This window comes from Ranitomeya variabilis, chromosome 1 (genome assembly GCF_051348905.1).
Source record: "Ranitomeya variabilis isolate aRanVar5 chromosome 1, aRanVar5.hap1, whole genome shotgun sequence".
NCBI classification, from domain to species: domain Eukaryota; kingdom Metazoa; phylum Chordata; class Amphibia; order Anura; family Dendrobatidae; genus Ranitomeya; species Ranitomeya variabilis.
The window spans coordinates 52,115,006-52,142,013 of NC_135232.1; the positions used below are offsets into that span (position 1 = coordinate 52,115,006).

The 27,008-nt window shown below is 47.1% G+C and overlaps 1 long non-coding RNA gene across 3 annotated transcripts; it reads left to right on the forward strand.

Annotated features, from left to right (window-relative positions):
* Window positions 1–7,003: 7,003 nt before the first annotated feature.
* On the forward strand, window positions 7,004–24,742 carry LOC143804996 (uncharacterized). 3 transcript variants are annotated; one of them, XR_013221147.1, is made up of 5 exons: window positions 7,004–7,110; window positions 10,986–11,087; window positions 22,137–22,279; window positions 23,107–23,257; window positions 24,489–24,742. It is a non-coding gene; the product is annotated as an uncharacterized LOC143804996 (long non-coding RNA). The 3 variants fall into 3 exon arrangements; XR_013221146.1 differs by having other exon boundaries at window positions 22,152–22,279; XR_013221145.1 differs by lacking the exons at window positions 7,004–7,110; window positions 10,986–11,087 and having other exon boundaries at window positions 21,301–22,279.
* The last annotated feature ends 2,266 nt before the right edge of the window (window positions 24,743–27,008 follow it).

Genomic DNA, 27,008 nt, shown 5'->3' on the forward strand with positions numbered 1-27,008 from the left:
CCTCACATGACTCTGTGGAGCAAAATGTGGAAAAATTATAGGTCTCAAAATGTGGAGACGCAAAAACTTTTTTGCTATAAAAAGCGTCGCTGGTTTCACACTTGCGTTTTTGTCTGCAGCGTTTTTTGCACAAAAAAACGCATGCGTTTTTTCCCTATATTTAACATTGAAAACGCATGCGATTTTTTTGTACGCGTTTGGTCGCGTTTTCAAACGCATGCGTTTTTTTTCTGCATGCGTTCATTTTCAGAAATACAACCTGCAGTATTTTCTTGCGTTTTTAGGCACATGCGTTTGTTTGCGTTAAAAACGCATGCATTTTTATCGAAAAAAAACAGAAAACACACTGAAAAGCCACCCACCACCAAGGTGATAAAGGGATCCAAACCCTAACCCTAACTCTACCCCTAACCTCACCCCTAACCGTTTAATGAACATTTTCTGACAGTCATAGTGCCACGTATTTCAGTGCCACGTATTTCAGTGCCACGTATTTCAGTGCCACGTATTTCAGTGCCACGTATTTCAGTGCCACGTATCACGTATTTCAGTGCCACGTATCACGTATTTCAGTGCCACGTATCACGTATTTCAGTGCCACATATTTTAGTGCCACGTATTTCAGTGCCACGTATTTCAGTGCCACGTATTTCAGTGCCACGTATTTCAGTGCCACGTGTCACGTATTTCAGTGCCACGTATTTCAGTGCCACGTATTTCAGTGCCATGTATTTCAGTGCCATGTATTTCAGTGCCACGTGTTTCAGTGCCATGTATTTAAGTGCCACGTATCACATATTTCAGTGCCACGTATTTCAGTGCCACGTATTTCAGTGCCACGTATCACGTATTTCAGTGCCACGTATTTCAGTGCCACGTATTTCAGTGCCACGTATTTCAGTCACGTTTAGGGTTAGGGTTAGGGGTAGGGTTAGGGCTAGGGTTGGAGGTAAAGTTAGGGTTGGGGCTAAAGTTAGGGTTGGGGCTAAAGTTAGGGTTAGGGTTTGGATTACATTTACGTTTGGATTAGGGTTGGGATTAGAATTATGGGTGTGTCAGGGCTACCGTTGGGATTAGGGTTAGGGGTGTGTTTGGGTTAGGGTTTCAGGTAGAATTGGGGAGTTTCCACTGTCCAGGCACATCAGGGGCTCTCCAAGCGCGACATGGCGTCCAATCTCAATTCCAGCCAATTCTGCGTTGAAAAAGTAAGACAGTGCTCCTTCCCTTCCGAGCTCTCCCGTGCGCCCAAAAAGGGGTTTACCCCAACATATGTGTTATCAGCGTACTCGGGACAAATTGAACAACAACTTCTGGGGTCCAAGTTCTCTTGTTATCCTTAGGAAAATAAAAATTTGGGGGGCTAAAAATCATTTTTGTGGGAAAAAAAAGATGTTTTATTTTCACGGCTCTGCGTTATAAACTGTAGTGAAACACTTGGGGGTTCAAAGTTCTCACAACACATCTAGATAAGTCCCTTGGGAGGTCTAGTTTCCAATATGGGGTCACTTGTGGGGGGTTTGTACTGTTTGGGTACATCAGGGGCTCTGCAAATGCAACGTGACGCCTGCAGACCAATCCATTTAAGGCTGCATTCCAAATGGCGCTCCTTCCCTTCCGAGCTCTGTCATGCACCCAAACAGTGGTTCCCCCCCACATATGGGGTATCAGCGTACTCAGGACAAATTGGACAACAACTTTTGGGGTCTAATTTATCCTGTTACCCTTGTGAAAATACCAAACTGGGGGCTAAAAAATCATTTTTGTGAAAAAAAAAAAGAATTTTTATTTTCACGGCTTTGCGCTATAAACTTTAGTGAAACACTTGGGGGTTCAAAGTTCTCACAACACATCTAGGTAAGTTCCTTGGGAGGTCTAGTTTCCAATATGGGGTCACTTGTGGGGGGTTTGTACTGTTTGGGTACATCAGGGGCTCTGCAAATGCAACGTGACGGCTGCTGACCAATCCATTTAAGTCTGCATTCCAAATGGCGCTCCTTCCCTTCCGAGCTCTGTCATGCGCCCAAACAGTGGTTCCCCCCCACATATGGGGTATCAGCGTACTCAGGACAAATTGGAAAACAAATTTTGGGGTCCAATTTATTCTGTTACCCTTGTAAAAATACAAAGCTGGGTGCTAAAAAATCATTTTTGAGAAAAAAAATAAAAATTATTTTCACGGCTCTGCGTTATAATCTGTAGTGAAACACTTGGGGGTTCAAAGCTCTCAAAACACATCTAGATAAGTTCCTTAGGGGGTCTACTTTCCAAAATGGTGTCACTTGTAGGGAGTTTCAATGTTTAGGCACATCAGGGGCTCTCCAAACGCAACATGGCGTCCCATCTCAATTCCAGTCAATTTTGCATTGAAAAGTCAAATGGCGCTCCTTCCCTTCCAAGCTCTGCCATGCGCCCAAACAATGGTTTACACCCACATATGGGGTATCAGCGTACTCAGGACAAATTGCACAACATTTTTTGGGGTCCAATTTCTTCTCTTACCCTTGGGAAAATAAAAAATTGGGGGCGAAAAGATCATTTTTGTGAAAAAATATGATTTTTTATTTTTACGGCTCTGCATTATAAACTTCTGTGAAGCACTTGGTGGGTCAAAGTGCTCACCACACATCTAGATAAGTTCCTTAGGGGGTCTACTTTCCAAAATGGTGTCACTTGTAGGGAGTTTCAATGTTTAGGCACATCAGGGGCTCTCCAAACGCAACATGGCGTCCCATCTCAATTCCAGTCAATTTTGCATTGAAAAGTCAAATGGCGCTCCTTCCCTTCCAAGCTCTGCCATGCGCCCAAACAATGGTTTACACCCACATATGGGGTATCATCGTACTCAGGACAAATTGCGCAACATTTTTTTGGGTCCAATTTCTTCTCTTACCCTTGGGAAAATAAAAAATTGGGGGCAAAAAGATCATTTTTGTGAAAAAATATGATTTTTTATTTTTACGGCTCTGCATTATAAACTTCTGTGAAGCACTTGGTGGGTCAAAGTGCTCACCACACATCTAGATAAGTTCCTTAGGCAGTCTACTTTCCAAAATGGTGTCACTTGTAGGGAGTTTCAATGTTTAGGCACATCAGGGGCTCTCCAAACGCCACATGGCGTCCCATCTCAATTCCAGTCAATTTTGCATTGAAAAGTCAAATGGCGCTCCTTCCCTTCCAAGCTCTGCCATGCGCCCAAACAATGGTTTACACCCACATATGGGGTATCAGCGTACTCAGGACAAATTGCACAACATTTTTTGGGGTCCAATTTCTTCTCTTACCCTTGGGAAAATAAAAAATTGGGGGCGAAAAGATCATTTTTGTGAAAAAATATGATTTTTTATTTTTACGGCTCTGCATTATAAACTTCTGTGAAGCACTTGGTGGGTCAAAGTGCTCACCACACATCAAGATAAGTTCCTTAGGGGGTCTACTTTCCAAAATGGTGTCACTTGTAGGGGGTTTCAGTGTTTAGGCACATCAGGGGCTCTCCAAACGCAACATGGCGTCCCATCTCAATTCCAGTCAATTTTGCATTGAAAAGTCAAATGGCGCTCCTTTCCTTCCGAGCTCTGCCATACGCCCAAACAGTGGTTTACCCTCACATATGGGGTATCAGCGTACTCAGGACAAATTGTACAACAACTTTGGGGGTCCATTTTCTCCTGTTACCCTTGGTAAAATAAAACAAATTGGAGCTGAAATAAATTGTGTGTGAAAAAAAGTTAAATGTTCATTTTTATTTAAACATTCCAAAAATTCCTGTGAAACACCTGAAGGGTTAATAAACTTCTTGAATGTGGTTTTGAGCACCTTGAGGGGTGCAGTTTTTAGAATGGTGTCACACTTGAGTATTTTCTATCATATAGACCCCTCAAAATGACTTCAAATGAGATGTGGTCCCTAAAAAAAAATGGTGTTGTAAAAATGAGAAATTGCTGGTCAACTTTTAACCCCTATAAGTCCGTCACAAAAAAAAATTTTGGTTCCAAAATTGTACTGATGTAAAGTAGACATGTGGGAAATGTTACTTATTATGTATTTTGCGTGACATATGTCTGTGATTTAAGGGCATAAAAATTCAAAGTTGGAAAATTGCAAAATTTTCAAAATTTTCGCCAAATTTCCATTTTTTTCACAAATAAACGCAAGTTATATCGAATAAATTTTACCACTAACATGAAGTACAATATGTCACGAGAAAACAATGTCAGAATCGCCAAGATCCGTCAAAGCGTTCCAGAGTTATAGCCTCATAAAGGGACAGTGGTCAGAATTGTAAAAATTGGCCCGGTCATTAACATGCAAACCACCCTTGGGGGTGAAGGGGTTAATGGATCCCTCAAGTGTTTCATCTAAATCACGTCACTTGGAGATTTGTATGGAAACCCGCATATAAGTGCTCAGCGTAGAGCTCTGGATAAATATTACCCAAAATATGTAAAATATTCCAACTAAAATCTACTGATTCCACAAAAAAAGCAAGTCCCCACACGGGTCTATCATCTGTTAACGGAAATATTGGGGGCTTCCACGTTACTGGTTAGTACAAAGCTCTGGAAAAGGGAAATTACCCCCACCCCCTCAAAACAAATTGACCAAATTCTGCTCTCCCACATCCAAATGCCCTCCTCCCTCCTGAGCCCCAGTCTGCCTAAACCATATTTAGCGCCCACATGTTAGCCGGGCTCTCATCACTACAGAAATGCCAAACGTAGAGGTGCATGTCTGCAGATGGATGAGCTGGGCACAACGTACTGGTCACTACAGTGTACTGGTCCCTACAGCATACTGGTCACTACAGCGTACTGGTCACTACAGCGTACTGGTCCCTACAGCGTACTGGTCCCTACAGCATACTGGTCACTACAGCGTACTGGTCACTACAGCGTACTGGTCCCTACAGCGTACTGGTCACTACAGCGTACTGGTCACTAAAACAGCAGTTTGCAATTTTCACTCCACAATATTCACTGCTGCTGGTTTCTGGAAAACAACCATGGAGTCAAAATTGTCACTGCTCCTGTATATAAATTCCCAGGGAGTATAATTTCCATAGTGGGGTCACTTAAAGGAGGATTCTGCTCTTCCAGCACTTGGGGGCTCTATATTTTGTCCGCAAACTATTCTAGGAAAATCTGCACTCCAGGAGGCAAATAGCGCTCCGTCCCTATCTGGTATTTGGTACCAATACACAGATATTGGAAAGTATTTGTGACCATTTTCCCGAATCCGAATACTTCACTATTCGCTCATCACTAGTTTTTAATAGATCAGACTTCCTGCCAGTGTGTTGGTACTAAATATATATATATATATATTTTAAAGTCTTTTATTGTGTATTGACATATATATTATCATCTGTGGTTACTGCTGTATATATAGCACAAGAGGAGGAGCGGGCACAGGTTCAAGGCCCCTAACGGGACAAAGACAAGAATGGGAACATTATATATATATACATATATATATCTATCATACATATATACCATACATATATACCATACATATATATATATAATAAATAAAAATTACCATTCTTGTCTTTGTCCCGTTAGGGGCCTTGATCCTGTGCCCGCTCCTCCTCTTGTGCTATATATACAGCAGTGACCACAGATGATAATAACAGGATCTGGTGACACTGACGGCGGCGGATCGTTTATTACAATGGGATCCAGTCTACACAATCCCTCTCCTGTCCTGACCGTTCGCTACAATGTATCAGTGCAGGGAAAATCTATCCGTTTGGACTTGGTTTCCCTTACAGGGGATTGTCCAGGCCAGACACAATTGTACCAAATCCTCAGCTGTGCTAGTGTTAATGATATGGACACTTTTAGGTATAATTTTGTTTGCAAACTTAAATCAGGCATTTTGGACTAAATCTAAATATATAGAAATATTTCTGCAATAACGCTTCATAAACAATTTGGCTTTAATGGGGTTCTTATTTCCTTTGCATCGCTGGTTGGAGAATGAGGTGACTGAGGATCCATCAGTGAGCTCATCCTGACCGACTCTGTGCTGGTTAGGGCCACAGACCAGCATTACATTGGGCTGAACTCTGATACAGTCATAAACCCTCCGAGATCTAGAAGAGCCGGAGACCCCACATGATGAGGAGCGCACTGACGGACCCTCAGGGTAACTCATCCTGCTGCCACCAAGGTGCTGGGAAACAAGGAGCTGGTGAAGGCCGAACAGAGCAAAATGTCACACGGAGCAAAACAGCAAATGGGATGTTTAGAGCAATATACATGTATTTAAAGGGATTGTTCGGTCTTAAGGTAAAAGTCTGCAGTCATCTATGTGACTGTGACTGCAGACTTGTAAATCCTCACATCATATAGACTGCGCGCTGCCGGCATTTTTCTCAGCCCAGAGATGGCAGAAGACCCCTCATGTGTACAGGAATTGTGACCCCCTGTCCACGAGAAGCAGCAGCGCCTCATCCTCCAGATCCATGAGGGTCCCATCGCTGAGATCGCATGTACCGGCCATGATGTCATCTCCATGGATACGGCATAAATGTGACAGACCAGAAGACCCCTGTAAGGCAGAGCTCAGACGTGGGGGACTGATGTGGGTGTGAGGAGCAGATCCCCCCACATATTCACAGATTATCGTACAATACATGTGGGGTCATCTCATGTCAGGAGAAAACTGGGAGGAAAGAAGAAATCAGATTCCTTACAATATAAAACAATGTCCTCCTGCCCTCGTTCATGTCTTAGGAAACGGGGGAGAAATCCTAATCACCCGGTATTATTTATTCCCTGATCTTTGGGGTGTGGACCCTTCCTGAGCCCCCTCCACCCTATAGGAGCCAGATATCTGCTCCATTACTGGCAGAAGGTAAGGAGCCAATCACACTGCACGGCTTCTACTTCCTGCTCTAAGCCCCGCCCACACCACAGTGAAGCCCCGCCCATCTCCCACAGGCTCTGCCTTCCCTGGAGATCTCCATGACAACCCTTGTGTGGCTACAGTGACAGGCCACGCCCCCGAGGATTCCGATCAGTGCGGATGTCTCCATATTGCTGAGGCAGTGACGCGGCTGAGGAGCGGAGCCAGCAGCGATATGAGCGCTCACAGCAGTGACCGGAGCAGGTGTGTGTGCAGCCAGGTGCGCTCTGCTTGTGGAGCCGCAGCGGAGCGTGTTGTGGTGTGTGAGCTCCGGCCGTGTATATAGTATAGAGGAGTATATATATATATATATATATAGGTGATGGGGGCCGTGTATATAGTATAGAGGAGTGTATGTATATATATACAGGTGATGGGGGCCGTGTATATAGTATAGAGGAGTATATATATATATACAGGTGATGGGGGCCGTGTATATAGTATAGAGGAGTATATATATATATACAGGTGATGGGGGCCGTGTATATAGTATAGAGGAGTATATATATATATATATACAGGTGATGGGGGGCCGTGCGGTCCTAGAGGGGTCAGCACTGGAGCCCTCATCTGCTCTGACCATTCATCACCTCGGCTCCATTATGTTCTGTTTATTCTGCGGTGACACCGAGTAGAAGGATTTATTATCTCCACGTTAACCCCTTCCTGACAGGGAGGATAATCCCGTTTTCTCCCATAAAAGCTTTGATGAATCGGGGCTATAACGTTATTATTTTCCGCCCCCATCGCCGTGTGAGGCTGATTCTTGCGGGACGAGATTTACTTATTAACCCCTTAATCCCTTGAGGTATTGTTATTTTTGCATTTTCGTTTTTTGCTCCCCTTCTTCCCAGAGCCATAACTTTTTTATTTTTCGGTCAATATGGCCATGTGATGGCTTGTTTTTTGTGGCACAAGTTGTATTTTTGAATGACCCCAATGGTTTTAACATGTTGTGTACTGGAAAATGGGGAAAAAAAATCCAACTGTGGTGAAACTGGAAAAAAAAGTGCAATCCCACAGTTGTTGTTTTTTTTTTTGTTTTTTTTAAACATGTTCACTAAATGCTAAAACTGACCGGCCATTATGATTCTCCAGGTCATTATGAGTTTATAGACACCAAACATGTCTAGGTTCTTATTTATCTAAGTGGTGAAAAAAAAATCCAAACTTTGTTAAAAACAATTAATAAAAAAGTGCGCCATTTTTGGTGATCTCGGGTTGGGTGAGGGCTTAGTTTTGGCGCGCTGAGCTGACGTTTTTAAGGATACAATTCTGGTGCAGATACGATTTTTCGATCGCTCGTCATTGCATTTTAATGCAATGTGGCGACCAAAATAATGTAATTTTGGCGTTTTGACTTTTTTCTCATTATGCTGTTTAGAGATCGGGTTAATTCTTTTTTCATATTGATACATCGGGCGATTCTGAAGTCGGCGATACCAAATACAGTGGGGAAGAAAAGTAATTAGTTCAAACAGGAGCCATTACTACAGGTAATGAGTGGAGGACAGAGGAGCCTCTTAAAGAAGAAGTTACAGGTCTGTGAGCACCAGAAATCCTGCATGTTTTTAGGTGACCAAATAATTATTTTCCACCATAATTTGCAAACTAAATCTTGCCAAATCAGACAAGGTGATTTTCTGGGTTTGTTTTCTCATTTTGACTCTCATAGTTGTGGTCTACCTATGATGTCAATTACAGGACTCTCTCATGTTTTTAAGTGGGAGAACTTGCACAATTGGTGGCTGACTAAATATTTTTTTTCCCCACTGTATGTTTATATTTGATTTTTTTTTATTGTTTTATTTTCAAAGGGACGAAAGGGGGGTTGATTTGAACTTTTATATTTTTCTTATTTTTTTTAATATTTTTAAAAATATTTTTTTTCCACTTTTGGCATGCTTTAATAGTCTATATGGTAGACTAGAAGATGCCATAACCCGATCGGCTCTGCTACATACAGGCGATGATCAGATCACCAGTATATAGCAGAATTGCTCACTTGCTATGAGCGCTGATCGCCGTGCGGAGCTTATAGTAATCTGACAGTGACAACCATAGAGGTCTGCTGGAGATCTTTGGTTGTCATGCTGACCCATCGGTGACCCGCAATCACGTGACAGGGTCACAATGGGCGGGATTTCCAGCACACTTGCGGGAAGCGCGCATTAAATGCCGCTGTCACAGTATAGCAGTGGCATTTAACTAGTTAACAGCCACGGGTGGATCGTGATTCCACCCACAGCTGATAGAAGCATATGTCAGCTGTTCAAAACAGCTGACATGTGCCAGAAAAAAAGATGTGAGCTCAGCGCCAGAGCCCACATCAAAGGGAGGGAGTCAGACATCGGCTTATTATTACACCCGATGTCGTAAAGAGGCTAATGACCCCATTCACTGTACCCTATAATGTGCTGGAAAATGGGGAAAATCCAAGTGAAATGGTGAAAAAAAGCGTAATTCTGCCGTTGGTTTCTCTTTTACCTTCTTCTCTTTACCACCAAATTTATACAAATATTTGCCTAATTTATTGCTTTTAAAACCATAAAAACTTTTTAAAAAACTCTGATTTCTGTTGCAATTTTCTGCCCCTAATTTTCTGGGAGCTTGGGGTTTTTATGGGGATCGCAGGAGTTTTTAGTGGCACCAGTTTGGGTCCATACGGTGTTTTGATGTCTTTTTATGAAATTTTTGGGGCTTTTCGATTTTGTTGTTTATGTCACTTACCATCTCGATATAAATAATTTTATATTTTTGAAGATCGGACTTATACGGACGCAGCGATGCCAAATGTGCTGAGTCTTTACACTGTTTTTATTTCTTTATTTTTGGATCAGGAGAAGGGACCATTCACACTTTTATGCTTTTTATTTTTAAATATATTTTTAAGTATTTCTTAATTCTTTTCTTGGCCCCTTAGGAGAACCTTGTACGATCTGTTATAGTGAATGCTTTCTGTTATGTAGGAGACAAAATGAACATAAACTAGAATTTTATCATTAATTATCACTATGTTATGTTCATCCTGTTTTTGTGCCGGATAAATCATGTGATCGTCGCACAGTTTGGGTTGTTTGCTCTCTGTGATCTCAATCAGGTTTAGTTTTTTATTTCTTGTTGCTTTTTTTTAATTAAATCAAGTTATAATGTAAGAAACAAATGATTTTCGTGTTTTACTTTTTATATTTCTAAATATTTTGTTGAAAGAGGAAAGAAGGTTGAACTAGTGGGAGAGCCGCAGTAAAGGACCCCGCCAGCCCCAACACATAAGGGGCCATTCTTATCTTATGTATCTTCTGTCAGTGGCAGATTATGAGGAGTGTGATCCACCATGAGGGGCCCGATCCCCCCGTGGCCCATGGTCATAGATCCCAGCACAGTCCAGGACGGAATCTTGTAGGTCCGATGATAAATATGATCGTCCAGTAGAGCGCTCATAGTGAATAAATGTCCGACCTCTTCTTTCTGATGGGCATTGTCTGATGGGAGCTTTGGACTCACCGCGGCCCCCCCTCCCTACGCCATTGTGGTGGCCATCTTGGATCTGGACCAGAACACTGATCTGAGCGGAGGAGACTGTGGGAGACACACGGAGGACACCAGGCGCGGTGACAAATGTACGGACACTTCTCAGGCCCAGGATGGAGGGTCACTGTGAATAATAATTAATGAGGCACTCTGCATAGTAAAGCAATAAAATATCAGTATCCCCCTGACTCTTCCATGCGGCTCCAATTGCTGCTTTCGCTTTTTCCACTTGAGCTCATGTTGAAGAACGCAGGCGGCACAACCATGAAATCATCATCTCACCGGCGTCACAGAGCAGGCGCCGGGCAGCGAGCCGGGGACGGATTCCTGCAGCAGCGCGGCTGTATCCGTTGTATCAGGGACCCCTGAATGTATATTTATAATGGGGGCACACGCTGGTCACTAATGTATATTCTCAGTGCAGCGCAGGGTACACTGTGGGGAATGATATATTCATGGGCGCAGTGGGGCACATAGTTACATTCGGAGACACACTGGCGGCATTTTTTATTCTATTCCCTTATATATGTAACATTGTTGTTTTTCAGGATTGCGGTGATCTGCTGAAAAGTGCGGAGCAGCAGAGACCTGGACGGCAAACTCTACAAAGACGAGTGATGGCTGGAAGTCGTCATGAAAGACTGGACTAGGTAAAAAAGAGAAGAAAGAGAGTTACTCCAGTGTATAAACTGGAGGGTTATGTGGGGGCCAATATATTACCATAAAATCTGTGTGAGGGACATTGTATTAAACTAAAGGTACCTTCACACGAAGCGACGCTGCAGCGATAGCGACAACGATGCCGATCGCTGCAGCGTCGCTGTTTGATCGCTGGGGAGCTGTCACACAGACCGCTCTCCAGCGACCAACGATGCCGAGGTCCCCGGGTAACCAGGGTAAACATCGGGTTGCTAGGCGCAGGGCCGCGCTTAGTAACCCGATGTTTACCCTGGTTACCAGCGTAAAAGTAAAAAAAACAAACAGTACATGCTCACCTGCGCGTCCCCCAGCGTCTGCTTCCTGACACTGACTGAGCTCCGGCCCTAACAGCACACTTTCACTTTCACTTTAGGGCCGGCGCTCAGTAAGTGTCAGGAAGCAGACGCTGGGGGACGCGCAGGTGAGCATGTACTGTTTGGTTTTTTTACTTTTACGCTGGTAACCAGGGTAAACATCGGGTTACTAAGCGCGGCCCTGCGCTTGGTAACCCGATGTTTACCCTGGTTACCAGTGTAAAATATCGCTGGTATCGTTGCTTTTGCTTTCAAACACAACGATACACGGCGATCGGACGACCAAATAAAGTTCTGGACTTTATTCAGCGACAAGCGACATCACAGCAGGATCCTGATCGCTGCTGCGTGTCAAACGAAACGATATCGCTAGCCAGGACGCTGCAACGTCACGGATCGCTAGCGATATCGTTACAAAGTCGTTTCGTGTGAAGGTACCTTAAGGCTCATGTGGGACTCATTATATTAACTGGAAAGCTATGTGGTGCCTATTATACTATTAGGAGGGTTATGTGGGGGCCAATATAATGGAAAGCTCCGTGGTGCCTATTATACTATTAGGAGGACTATGTGGGGGCCAATATAATGGAAAGCTCCGTGGTGCCTATTATACTATTAGGAGGGTTATGTGGGGGCCAATATAATCGAAAGCTCCGTGGTGCCTATTATACTATTAGGAGGACTATGTGGGGCTCATTATAATAAATGGAGCATTATGTGAGGCCTAATATAATAATGGAAGCGTTAAAAAACTGAAAAGTGGGGCATGCAATATTATTCGGCCCCTTTACTTTCAGTGCAGCAAACTCACTCCAGAAGTTCATTGTGGATCTCTGAATGATCCAATCTTGTCCTAAATGCCTAATGATGGTAAATATAATCCACCTGTGTGTAATCAAGTCTCCGTATAAATGCACCTGCTCTGTGATAGTCTCAGGGTTCTGTTTGAAGCACAGAGAGCATCATGAAGACCAAGGAACACAACAGGCAGGTCCGTGATACTGTTGTGGAGAAGTTTAAAGCCGGATTTGGATACAAAATGATTTCCAAAACTTTAAACATCCCAAGGAGCACTGTGCAAGCGATCATATTGAAATGGAAGGAGTATCATACCACTGCAAATCTACCAAGACCCGGCCGTCCCTCTAAACTTTCATCTCAAACAAGGAGAAAACAGATCAGAGATGCAGCCAAGGGGGCCATGATCACTCTGGATGAACTGCAAAGATCTACAGCTGAGGTGGGACAGTCTGTCCATAAGACAACAATCAGTCGTACACTGCACAAGTCTGGCCTTTAAAGAAGAGTGGCAAGAAGAAAGCCTTTTCTCAAAGATATCCATAAAAAGTGTTTTTAAAGTTTGCAACAAGCCTCCTGGGAGACACACCAAACATGTGGAAGAAGGTGCTCTGGTTAGATGAAACCAAAATCGAACTTTTTGGCAACAATGCCAAACGATATCGCAACACAGCTCATCACCCTGAACACACCATCCCCACTGTCAAACATGGTGGTGGCAGCATCATGGTTTGGGCCTGCTTTTCTTCAGCAGGGACAGGGAAGATGGTTAAAATTGATGGGAAAATGCATGGAGCCAAATACAGGACGATTCTTGAAGAAAACCTGTTGGAGTCTGTAAAAGACCTGAGACTGGGATGGAGATTTGTCATCCAACAAGACAGTGATCCCAAACATAAAGCAAAATCTACAATGGAATGGTTCACAAATAATCGTATCCAGGTGTTAAAATGGCCAAGTCAAAGTCCAGACCTCAATCCAAACGAGAATCCGTGGAAAGAACTGAAAACTGCTGTTCACAAACGATCTCCATCAAACCTCACTGAGCTCGAGCTGTTTGCCAAGGAAAAATGGGCAAGAATTTCAGTCTCTCGATGTACACAACTGATAGAGACATACCCCAAGCGACCTGCACCTGTAATCGCAGCAAAAGGTGGCGCAACAAAGTATTAAGTCAAAGGGGCCGAATAATATTGCACGCCCCACTTTTCAGTTTTTGATTTTCCACAAAAATTTAAAATAACCAATAAATTTCGTTCAACTTCACAATTGTGTTCCACTTGTTGTTGATTGTTCACCAAAAATTAACATTTGGTATCTTTATGTTTGAAGCATGATATGTGGGAAAAGGTTGAAAAGTTCCAGGGAGCCCATTATATTAAATGAAGAATTATGTGGGGACCATTATAATAAACGGAAGGATATGTGGGGGCACAGTATATTAAACAAAAACCTATGTGGGACCCATTATATTAATTGGAGAGTTATGTGGGTCCCATTATATTAAAAAAGAGCTATGTGGGGTCAAATATTTTTAAGGAATAGGCTATGTTTGGCCCACTATATTAAATAGAGGGTTATCTTGGCCCCATTAAATTTAAATAGAGGGCTATGTTAGCCCCATTAAATTCAATGAAAGGCTATGTGGGTCCAATTGCATTAAATGGAAGGCTATGTTGGGCCCATTGTAGCAAATTAAGAATTATGTGGGGTCCATTATATTAATTGGAAGCTATGTGGGGCTCATTTTATTAAATAGAATGCTATGTGCTGCCCACAATATTAAATGGAAGGCTTTGTAGCACCAATTATATTAAAATGAGAAGGCTATGTGTGGCCCATCAAATTAAATAAAAGGCTATATGGGGCCCAATAGATTAAATGTAAGGCTATGTGGGGCCTATTAAAATACATTAAATGGAAGGTTATGTGGTGCCCATTATAAATGGATGGATATATAGTTCCTATTATATTAAATGAAGAACTATATGAGGCCCAAAATATTAAACTGAAGGTTATGTAAGGCCTAATGTATTAAATGGAAGGCTATGTGGGATCTATTATAATAATTGGAAGGCTATGTGGGGCCAAATATATTAAAATAAGAATCATATGGGTCCCATTATATTAATTGGAAGGCTACGTGATGCCCAATTTATTAAAAGGACGGTTATGTGGGAGCCATTATATTAAATAGACTACTTTGGACCCAATATGTTAATTGGAAGTCTATGTGGGACCAATTTTATTAGATGAAGAGTTAAGTGGGGTCCAATAAATTAATTGCAAGGCTATGTGGGGGCCAATACATTTAATAAAAGGCTATGTGGGGAATTATTGTACTATTTAGAAGGTTATGTGGGGCCCAATAAATTAAATGGAGGGCTATGTGGGATCCATAATTAAATAGAAAGCTATGTGAGGACCAGTATATTAAATGGAAGGCTATGTGTGCTATGCTGGCACACAAACGGGAAACAAAGTGCTCTGGTGGCACCCCAACGGTAAAGGGGAAAAGGATGTGCTTCGGTGGCACCCTAACGGTATAAGGTGTGCTCCGGTGGCACCACAACAGTAAAGGGTGTGCTCCGATGGCACCCCAACGGTAAAGGGTGTGCTCCGGTGGCACCCCAACGGTATAAGGTGTGCTCGAGTGGCACCCCAACGGTAAAGGGTGTGCTCCGGTGGCACCCCAACAGTAAAAGGTGTGCTCTGGTGGCACACCAACGGTAAAGGGAGTGCTCCGATGGCACCCCAACGGTAACGGGTGTGCTTCGGTGGCACCCCAATGATATAGGGTTTGCTCTGGTGGCACCCCAATGGTAAATGGTGTGCATCGATTGCTCTCCAACGGTAAAGGGTGTGCTCCGGTGGCATGCCAGCGTTAAAGGGTGTGCTTCGGTGGCAGGCCAACGACAAAGGGTTTGCTTCGGTGGCACCCCAACGGTAAAGGGTGTGCTCCGATGGCACCCCAATGGTAAAAGTTGTGCTCTGGTGGCACCCCAACGGTAAAGGGTGTGCTCCGGTGGCACCCCAGCGGTAAAAGGTGTGCTTCGGTGGCACCCCAATGGTATAGGGTGTGCTCTGGTGGCACTCTAATGGTAAATGGTGTGCTTCGGTTGCTCCCCAACGGTAAAGGGTGTGCTCCGGTGGCACCCCAACGGTAAACGGTGTGCTCTGGTGGTACCCCAGAGGCCAAGGTTGTGCTCCGTGGCACGCCAACGTCAAAGGCTGTGCTCCAGTGGCAGTTAAACGGGAAATGGTGTGCTCCGGTGGCAGGCCATCATTAAAGGGTGTGCTTCGGTGGCAGACCAACGGCAAATGGTGTGCTCCGATGGCAGGCCAACGGCAAAGGGTTTGCTCTGGTGGCAGACCAACGGGAAACGGTCTGCTACGGTGGCAAACCAACGGCAAAGAATGTGCTTCGGTGGCACACCAACGGAAAAGAGGTGTGCTGCGATGGCACACCAACGGTAAAAGGTGTGCTTCGGTGGCACATCAATGGCAAGAAAGCCAAAGAGTGCACCCCGGTGGCAAAATAGCCTAAGATGGGTGTCCCGGTGGTAAGCAATAAGGCCAAAGAGTGCACCCCGGTGGGAAAATAGCCAAAGATGGGCACCCCGGTGGTAAGAAATAAGGCCAACGAGTGCACCCCGGTGGGAAAATAGCCTAAGATGGGCACCCCGGTGGTAAGCAATAAGGCCAAAGAGTGCACCCCGGTGGGAAAATAGCCTAAGATGGGCACCCCGGTGGTAAGCAATAAGGCCAAAGCATGCACCCCGGTGGGAAAATAGCCTAAGATGGGTGCTCCGGTGGTAAGCAATAAGGCCAAAGAGTGCATCCCGGTGGGAAAATAGCCAAAGATGGGCACCCCGGTGGTAAGCAATAAGGCCAACGAGTGCACCCCGGTGGGAAAATAGCCTAAGATGGGCACCCCGGTGGTAAGCAATAAGGCCAAAGAGTGCACCCCGGTGGGAAAATAGCCTAAGATGGGCACCCCGGTGGTAAGCAATAAGGCCAAAGCATGCACCCCGGTGGGAAAATAGCCTGAGATTGGTGCCCCGGTGGTAAGCAATAAGGCCAAAGAGTGCATCCCGGTGGGAAAATAGCCTAAGATGGGCACCCCGGTGGTAAGCAATAAGGCAAAAGCGTGCACCCCGGTAGGAAAATAGCCTAAGATGGGCTCCCCGGTGGTAAGTAGTAAGGCCAAAGAGTGCAGACAAACGGGCAATGGTGTGCTCCGGTGGCATGCCAGCGTTAAAGGGTGTGCTTCGGTGGCAGGCCAACGACAAAGGGTTTGCTTCGGTGGCACCCCAACGGTAAAGGGTTTGCTCCGATGGCACCCCAACGGTAAAAGTTGTGCGCTGGTGGCACCCCTACGGTAAAGGGTGTGCTCCGGTGGCACCTCAGCGGTAAAAGGTGTGCATCGGTGGCACCCCAATGTTATAGGGTGTGCTCTGGTGGCACCCTAACGGTAAATGGTGTGCTTCGGTTGCTCCCCAACGGTAAAGGGTGTGCTCCGGTGGCACCCCAACGGTAAACGGTGTGCTCTGGTTGTACCCCAGAGGCCAAGGTTGTGCTCCGTGGCACACCAACATCAAAGGCTGTGCTCCAGTGGCAGTTAAACGGGAAATGGTGTGCTCCGGTGGCAGGCCATCATTAAAGGGTGTGCTTCGGTGGCAGACCAACGGCAAATGGTGTGCTCCGATGGCAGGCCAACGGCAAAGGGTTTGCTCCGGTGGCAGACCAACGGGAAACGGTCTGCTATGGTGGCAAACCAACGGCAAACAATGTGCTTCGGTGGCACACCAACGGAAAAGAGGTGTGCTGCGATGGCACACCAACGGTAAAAGGTGTGCTTCGGTGGCACATCAATGGCAAGAAAGCCAAAGAGTGCACCCCGGTGGCAAAATAGCCTAAGATGGGTGTCCCGGTGGTAAGCAATAAGGCCAACGAGTGCACCCCGGTGGGAAAATAGCCTAAGATGGGCACCCCGGTGGTAAACAATAAGGCCAAAGCGTGCACCCCGGTGGGAAAATAGCCTAAGATGGGCGCCCCGGTGGTAAGCAATAAGGCCAAAGAGTGCACCCCGGTGGGAAAATAGCCTAAGATGGGCACCCCGGTGGTAAGCAATAAGGCCAAAGAGTGCACCCCGGTGGGAAAATAGCCTAAGATGGGCACCCCGGTGGTAAGCAATCAGGCCAACGAGTGCACCCCGGTGGGAAAATAGCCTAAGATGGGCACCCCGGTGGTAAGCAATAAGGCCAAAGCGTGCACCCCGGTGGGAAAATAGCCTAAGATGGGCACCCCGGTGGTAAGCAATAAGGCCAAAGAGTGCACCCCGGTGGGAAAATAGCCTAAGATGGGCACCCCGGTGGTAAGCAATAAGGCAAAAGCGTGCACCTCGGTGGGAAAATAGCCTAAGATGGGCTCCCCGGTGGTAAGTAGTAAGGCCAAAGAGTGCAGACAAACGGGCAATGGTGTGCTCCGGTGGCATGCCAGCGTTAAAGGGTGTGCTTCGGTGGCAGGCCAACGACAAAGGGTTTGCTTCGGTGGCACCCCAACGATAAAGGGTGTGCTCCGATGGCACCCCAACGGTAAAAGTTGTGCTCTGGTGGCACCCCAACGGTAAAGGGTGTGCTCCGGTGGCATCCCAGCGGTAAAAGGTGTGCTTCGGTGGCACCCCAATGGTATAGGGTGTGCTCTGGTGGCACCCTAACGGTAAATGGTGTGCTTCGGTTGCTCCCCAACGGTAAAGGGTGTGCTCCGGTGGCACCCCAACGGTAAACGGTGTGCTCTGGTGGTACCCCAGAGGCCAAGGTTGTGCTCCGTGGCATGCCAACGTCAAAGGCTGTGCTCCAGTGGCAGTTAAACGTGAAATGGTGTGCTCCGGTGGCAGGCCATCGTTAAAGGGTGTGCTTCGGTGGCACACCAACGGAAAAGAGGTGTGCTGCGATGGCACACCAACGGTAAAAGGTGTGCTTCGGTGGCACATCAATGGCAAGAAAGCCAAAGAGTGCACCCCGGTGGGAAAATAGCCTAAGATGGGCACCCCGGTGGTAAACAATAAGGCCAAAGCGTGCACCCCGGTGGGAAAATAGCCTAAGATGGGCGCCCCGGTGGTAAGCAATAAGGCCAAAGTGTGCACCCCGGTGGGAAAATAGCCTAAGATGGGCACCCCGGTGGTAAGCAATAAGGCCAAAGAGTGCACCCCGGTGGGAAAATAGCCTAAGATGGGCACCCCGGTGGTAAGCAATAAGGCCAACGAGTGCACCCCGGTGGGAAAATAGCCTAAGATGGGCACCCCGGTGGTAAGCAATAAGGCCAAAGCGTGCACCCCGGTGGGAAAATAGCCTAAGATGGGCACCCCGGTGGTAAGCAATAAGGCCAAAGAGTGCACCCCGGTGGGAAAATAGCCTAAGATGGGCACCCCGATGGTAAGCAATAAGGCAAAAGCGTGCACCCCGGTGGGAAAATAGCCTAAGATGGGCTCCCCGGTGGTAAGTAGTAAGGCCAAAGAGTGCAGACAAACGGGCAATGGTGTGCTCCGGTGGCATGCCAGCGTTAAAGGGTGTGCTTCGGTGGCAGGCCAACGACAAAGGGTTTGCTTCGGTGGCACCCCAACGATAAAGGGTGTGCTCCGATGGCACCCCAACGGTAAAAGTTGTGCTCTGGTGGCACCCCAACGGTAAAGGGTGTGCTCCGGTGGCACCCCAGCGGTAAAAGGTGTGCTTCGGTGGCACCCCAATGGTATAGGGTGTGCTCTGGTGGCACCCCAGCGGTAAAAGGTGTGCTTCGGTGGCACCCCAATGGTATAGGGTGTGCTCTGGTGGCACCCTAACGGTAAATGGTGTGCTTCGGTTGCTCCCCAACGGTAAAGGGTGTGCTCCGGTGGCACCCCAACGGTAAACGGTGTGCTCTGGTGGTACCCCAGAGGCCAAGGTTGTGCTCCGTGGCATGCCAACGTCAAAGGCTGTGCTCCAGTGGCAGTTAAACGTGAAATGGTGTGCTCCGGTGGCAGGCCATCGTTAAAGGGTGTGCTTCGGTGGCAGACCAACGGCAAATGGTGTACTCTGATGGCAGGTCAACGGCAAAGGGTTTGCTCCGGTGGCAGACCAACGGGAAAAGGTCTGCTACGGTGGCAAACCAACGGCAAAGAATGTGCTTCGGTGGCACACCAACGGAAAAGAGGTGTGCTGCGATGGCACACCAACGGTAAAAGATGTGCTTCGGTGGCACAACAGTGGCAAGAAAGCCAAAGAGTGCACCCTGGTGGCAAAATAGCCTAAGATGGGTGCACCGGTGGTAAGCAATAAGGCCAAAGCGTGCACCCCGGTGGGAAAATAGCCTAAGATGGGCACCCCGGTGGTAAGCAATAAGGACAAAGAGTGCACCCCGGAGGGAAAATAGCCTAAGATGGGCACCCCGGTGGTAAGCAATAAGGCCAAAGATTGCACCCCGGTTGCAAAATTGCCTAAGATGGGCAGCCCGGTGGTAAGCAATAAGGCCAAAGAGTGCACCCCGGTGGGAAAATAGCCTAAGATGGGGACCCCAGTGGTAAGCAATAAGGCCAAAGAGAGGACTTTGTTGGGAAAATAGCCTAAGATGGGCACCTCGGTGGTAAGCAATAAGGCCAAAGAGTGCACCCCGGTGGGAATATAGCCTAAGATGGGCACCCCGGTGGTAAGCAATAAGGACAAAGAGTGCACCCCAGAGGGATAATAGCCTAAGATGGGCAGCCCGGTGGTAAGCAATAAGGCCAAAGAGTGCACCCCGGTGGGAAAATAGCCTAAGATGGGCACCCCGGTGGTAAGCAATAAGGCCAAAGAGTGCACCCCGGTGGCAGAATAGCCTAAGATTGGTGCCCCGGTGGTAAGTAATATAGCCAAAGAGTGCACCCCGGTGGGAAAATTGCCTAAGATGGGCACCCCGGTGGTAAGCAATAAGGCCAAAGAGTGCACCCCGGTAGGAAAATAGCCTAAGATGTACACCCCGGTGGTAAGCAATAAGGCCAAAGAGTGCACCCCGGTGGGAAAATAGCCTAAGATGGGTGCCCCGGTGGTAAGCAATAAGGCCAAAGCATGCACTCCGGTGGGAAAATAGCCTAAGATGGGCGCCCCGGTGGTAAGTAGTAAGGCCAAAGAGTGCACCCCGGTGGGAAAATAGCCTAAGATGGGCACCCCGGTGGTAAGCAATAAGGCCAACGAGTGCACCCCGGTGGGAAAATAGCCTAAGATGGGCACCCCGGTGGTAAGCAATAAGGCCAAAGAGTGCACCCCGGTGGGAAAATAGCCTAAGATGGGCACCCCGGTGGTAAGCAATAAGGCCAAAGATTGCACCCCAGTTGCAAAATTGCCTAAGATGGGCACCCCGGTGGTAAGCAATAAGGCCAACGAGTGCACCCCGGTGGGAAAATAGCCTAAGATGGGCACCCCGGTGGTAAGCAATAAGGCCAAAAAGTGCACCCCGGTGGCAAAATAGCCTAAGATGGGCGCCCCGGTGGTAAGCAATAAGGCAAAAGGTCATATTTTGGGTCACTCTGGTGGGCCTACGGCAAATGGTGTGTTTCGGTGGCACGCCAACGGCAAAGGGTGTGTTCCGGTGGCAGACCAACGGTAAAATGTGTGCTCTGGTGGCACCCCAATGATAAAGGGTGTGCTCCGATGGCACCCCAACGGTAAAGGGTGTGCTCCGTTGGCACCCCAACGGTATATGGTGTGCTCCGATGGCACCCCAAAGGTAAAGGTTGTGCTTCGGTCACATCTCAAAGGTAAAGGGTGTGCAATTGGGTCACAGCAACGTCAAAGGGTGTGCTCCAGTGGCAGACAAACGGGCAATGGTGTGCTCCGGTGGCAGGCCAGCGTTAAAGGGTGTGCTTCGGTGGCAGGCCAATGACAAAGGTTTTGCTTCGGTGGCACCCCAACGGTAAAGGGTGTGCTCCGGTGGCACCCCAACGGTAAAGGGAGTGCTCCGATGGCACCCCAACGGTAAAGGGAGTGCTCCGATGGCACCCCAACGGTAACGGGTGTGCTTCGGTGGCACCCCAATGGTATAGGATGTGCTCTGGTGGCACCCCAACGGTAAATGGTGTTCTTCGGTTGCTCCCCAGCGCTAAAGGGTGTGCTCCGGTGGCATCCTAATGGTAAACGGTGTGCTTTGGTGGTACCCCAGAGGCGAAGGTTGTGCTCCGTGGCACGCCAACGTCAAAGGCTGTGCTCCAGTGGCAGCTAAACGGGAAATGGTGTGCTTCGGTGGCAGGCCATCGTTAAAGGGTGTGCTTCGGTGGCAGACCAACGGCAAATGGTGTGCTCCGATGGCAGGCCAACGGCAAAGGGTTTGCTCCGGTGGCAGACCAACGGGAAACGGTCTGCTACGGTGGCAAGCCAACGGCAAAAAATGTGCTCCGGTGGCACACCAACGGAAAAGAGGTGTGCTGCGATGGCACACCAACGGTATAAGATGTGCTTCGGTGGCACATCACTGGCAAGAAAGCCAAAGAGTGCACCCTGGTGGCAAAATAGCCTAAGATGGGTGCCCCGGTGGTAAGCAATAAGGCCAAAGAGTGCACCCCGGTGGGAAAATAGCCTAAGATGGGCACCCCGGTGGTAAGCAATAAGGCCAAAGAGTGCACCCTGGTGGCAAAATAGCCTAAGATGGGAACCCCGGTGGTAAGCAATAAGGCAAAAGGTCATATATTGGGCCAATCTGGTGGGCCTACTGCATAGGGTGTGTTCCAGTGGCACACCAACGGCAAAGGGTGTGCTCTGGTGTCACGCCAGTGGTAAAGGGTATGTACAGGTGGCACACCAATGACAAAAGGGGCACTATGGTGGCACCCCAACTGTAAATGGTCTTGAAATTGCCGCATGTGAAAACATACTCGCACAGTATCTCTGGTTACAGGGATTAAAACAGCGACGGTGCAACAAGATGTGGACAGTGAAAGGCAGAAGATGGTTGAAGGACAGAAAACAGCAAAATAAGAACAAGTAGCAGCGAGAAATCAATCCAAGAAGTGCCGCAGCAGACAAGTAAGTGATTGTGATTCTTTAAATGGTGATGTATGGTCAGATGTAGAGGAATGCAGTAAGTTAGGAAATATTACTATTTAATAGTACTGATTACTGATTAGGTTAGGCTCGGGAGCACTGATGCGACAGGTGGACCTTGCGTCGGTTTTCCGGTTGTTGATGCAGAAGGTTTCAAGCTTACTGATTGTTGGTTTATAGAGGAACTAAACGTTTATCTTGTAATTCTCTTCCTCACATTGCAGACTTGTGAAGTATTAAATATTCTTCATTATCTTATTCTGCCTCCTTCTCTCCCCGTGCTGAAGAGCTGTCTCACCCCCAGTCCAGAAGCTTCTTGTTGCTTCGGCAGGATTCTTCCCCTATATACGAGCAGTCTGTGTATGGGCCTCTCCTTGTCTGATCCTCGATGCTCTCCACCCTGCACCCACACATGGGAATCCCTGTACTCGCATTATTTCACTTATTCGTGAACAGCTAAAAGAAACCTATAAAGGACCATATCCCGGGCAGTGACACCGCAGGGTAGCATTGTGCTTGTGGGGGCATCGAGCAGAGGAATACTTGGGGGCATTCTGGGCAGACAATATTAGTGTAGTTGGGGCCAGGAATCATTTGTTCCCCTGCGCGACCTCTTACAGCACCGGGCACTGAGGAGCGAGGAACAGCTATATTCTGCCAGAGCTCGTGCTGGGGGTGAACAAGTCAATGACAGACAGATTGTTTAGGAGAAAAAAGAAACTATTTATTTTGAACTGAGTGCTATAAAAAGTTGTAGAAGACCCCCTAACAATGTGTGACAGGTATTGAGTTGGGTGTAATAATTGTAGGTGAGAAGTCCTTGTCACCGGGCACCTTTCGGAGATACAAATCCGGATGGAAGAGGAGGAGCAGCCTCAGGAGACAACGAGAAGCTGTGGGTCCAGAGATGATGCTGCAGCAGACAAGCCGGGCAGATAGAAGAAGTTATTGGCTGAGAAGGTAAGAAGTTTCATTCTTCCATGAGCTGCAGTTCTTTGCATCCAGTAGGCAGCTCCATTAGTAAGTATATTCATCACAGTCGTAGATCTTTTCTGGAAGGCTCCAATTGGCCGAATAAAAGACATTCATTAACCTCTTAAAGGGCCACTGTCACCCCCCTCCAGCCGTTATAAACTTAAAGAGCCACCTTGTGCAGCAGTAATGCTGCATTCTAACAAGGTGGCTCTTTTAGTTTTTGGTTCAAGTATTCCCAAAATAAAGCGTTTTGAAACTTATCCAAAATACCTGTCTTTATCCAGGGAGGCGGGTCTGAACCCCCCTCTTTGAAGCGCCCAACTGCCGTCAGTCATCTCGTCTGGGGCGCTGGTCGCCGCCCCCTCAGCGATGTTTACCTCTGAAATCCGGCTCCTGCGCTGTGCTCTTCTGCCTGGGGCAGGCGCATTGAGCATTGGCCATCAGCTCAGATGCTGGGTTCCGGACTGCACCTGTGCCGTGCCTAGGAATCCCAGCCCCGCACTGTGCATAATGCATAACACACTGCGGGGCGGGGATTCAGTAGCAGGGTGGCCGCACTGCCCGCACAGGCGCAGTCTGCAAGCCTGGCTGGGACGTCAGACGGCCAGAGCTTAAACACAGCGCAGGCGCCGGTTTTGAAGCGAAAAAAGCGCGGAGGGGGCGGCGCCGAAAGCCCCTGAAGATTTGAGTGACGGCAGAGTAGCGGTTCAAGCTGGGGAGTGAGGACCCGCCTCCCTGGCTAAAAACAGGTATTTTGGATAAGTTTCAAAACGCTTTATTTTTGGGGAATACTTGAACCAAAAACTAAAAGAGCCACCTTGTTAGAATGCAGCATTACTGCTGCACAGGGTGGCTCTTTTAGTTTATAACGGCTGGAGGGGGTGACAGTGGCCCTTTAATTTAAAAAAAATAGTCTGGTTATCTTCCACAATACATAATATCTGTCACTTGCCATACATTTATACATTTTGTACATTTCTTTATGATCCATTGAATCGTGTGTGCGTTTTTTGTAGACCAGGTAAAAAGTGACATATTAATGACAAGTCCCAGGTCTTTTCCCATCCCCCGTTTTGCAGTCTCTTTAATGCTACAGCACTGAGGTTATTGTGGGTCATCTTTGTGCAGTTTGCAGTGTTACATGACTCTTCATACATGTTTTTTTTGTTATTACATCACATTCATCTTTTCCTTCTCTTACTTTCCTGAACTAAAGGAAACATATCTCCAAGTCACTCTGAGCTGCCGGCAGGAGAGATGGGCCCTCAGGAGCCTCCTGGTCTTCAGAATCCACATAACAAGACCAAGAACAAGCAAGGCCTCCGGCAGCCAAGCAACCTGTCCACCAGGAAGTTCCAGATGAAGCAATGGCCCCACGATCATGTTTTTTTCTTAAATGTGGTTTATACTTTTCAGTTTTTGAATTTACACAAAAATTTAAAATAACCAATAAATTTCGTTCAACTTCACAATTGTGTTCCACTTGTTCTTGATTCTTCACCAAAAATTTACATTTGGTATCTTTATGTATGAAGCATGATATGTGGGAAAAGGTTGAAAAGTTCCAGGGGGCCGAATACTTTTGCAAGGCACTGTATCTATGTGTGATAAAGTTATGTTATGTTTTATCCCTATGGCCGGTGTTGTGTGTTCGGTTCTCCTACAAGGTATGCCTATGGCTGTTCTTGAGAATGCGGGAGGTCTGTCCACTAGGGGAATCAAACACCATATAATAGATAGGGATATACTACAGTTTGTATTACACTGGTGATGAGATAGGTAATGGAGCTGGGATTAGCCCACAGTTTGGGAAGGGTCAAATCAGGTTTTATAGAAAATGTTTCCGGGTTACAGTGAGTGAAATAAGGGCTGTCACACAGTCTAGTCAGAGTCTAGGACTCATCAAGTGCAAGTCTGAGTGGAGAGGAAAGCAAGGCTGAACATAGGAGAGCTAGCAGGTTCTAGTGCAGCTAAGCTGTAGCAGAAGAGAACGGTCCGGTCAGTTTTAGCTTCCTAGAAGAATGAGGACACAGCTTTGGTCACATCTGGATGCCAGGACAGTGTTAGACCTAAGGTCCAGAAGACGTATAGAAAGTCATGCCTCTGTCTCCCTGATGAGGAAGATGTCAGCCGGGTGGCAGAGTGAGGGAAAGATGGTGGGTTTCAGGACAGGACGGGGAGAAGGACTGATGGATCACAAAACCAAGGGAACAACACTAAAAGGAGACTTTGTCTTAATCTGTATGCAACAGCCACGTGTATATGAATTGCACAGTAAACTCGAACCTGTTAACCCGGACCCAAGATCTTCTGTCTTGTTTGTAGCCAAAACCGATCCCATGGAAGAGGAGGTAATGAGGGCTCCGAAGCAAAAGTCAGTAAGAAACGTACTCCACCCAGACATCTCCACCCAGACATCCATTTAGAAAAGGGATTGTGGGGCAATGTGAATTCAGTTCCGGCCCACAGCAGACAAAACACGTGTGCCCCAGCCGTCCTTCAAAAACACTGATATCACCCTGCCTTGCCGTGGAGGTTGGCACCCTAAAAGTCTGGGCAAATGACGCCCCTGCTGACCAATGACTGACCCTCCTGGCCCTGTTAGGCCCTAATATTAAGAGTGGGCAAATAGGGTCAAACTATATATTCCTCATATGGTATATCCACAATATCAGAGCAGTATATCAGAGCTAAAGGGCTGGGTGCTTATTCAGGTATTAATTCAGCTGCCATAGACACTATAGATAGCAAATAGATCAATGGCTGCACTCAACTGTACTAAAGCTAGGAAATGTGCGATACATGAAATGTGAATAGCTTAATGGCTTGTGAAATCTATGAAAAAACACATGAGATGCTTAGCACAAGATTTGGCCAAAAAATGTGAGCCCATCCACCAAACGTCAAGGTAATCTCAGATCGGATGGGTCCCTGACCTGACTGCCTAGTGTGAACACTTACCTATGGCTAATAACATGGTAAAGCCTGCATTTATAGCCATAGGTAAGTGTTCACACTAGGCAGTCAGGCTATAAATGCAGGCTTTACCATGTTGCTTCTGTTGCGGCTCCTGCGCAGGCGTACTGATTTGCCCTGTTGAGGGCAGTGTAAAGTCCTGCAGTGCGCAGGTTCTGGGCCTCTCTGACCTTTCCCAGGACCTGCGCACTGCAGTACTTTACCTGCGACGCCCATCGGACCGGACCGCACCGGACCGCCCCTGGGTGAGTATAATCTAACTTGTTTTCTTATCTTTCAGGTTACATCGGGGGCTTATCTACAGCATTACAGAATGCTGGCCAAAATGACATGACAGATTCCCTTTAAGAAAATATTACAAAATGAAAGGATAAAAGATTTTTTTAATTTAAGCTGAGCCCCCCTTAGCTCTAAGTGCAGTCACCTGACAGTAAGAGCCAATCAGCGCTCACTGACCGAGTGTCCGCAGGTCGCAGATGAGCAGGAGGCAGAAAGCCCCCGGACATGGCGCTGACGGAGCAGTAGAGCGGCATTTTCTCCCGTCAGCTCTTTCTGATAAAATGAAGCTCAGCCGGGTACAGGATTCCTGGGAAGACCCCAGACCAACAGTGACGTCCTCCAGTAGTAAAGTGTGAACCGTCCCCAGCTCCTGTGCTTCCTGCAGCTCTGCTGGGATAATAACATCTTTTATGTCTCCTCATGTGTGAACGTGTTAACCCTTACCTCCCCTTCTGCATTCAGAGTTGTCTTTCTTGCACAG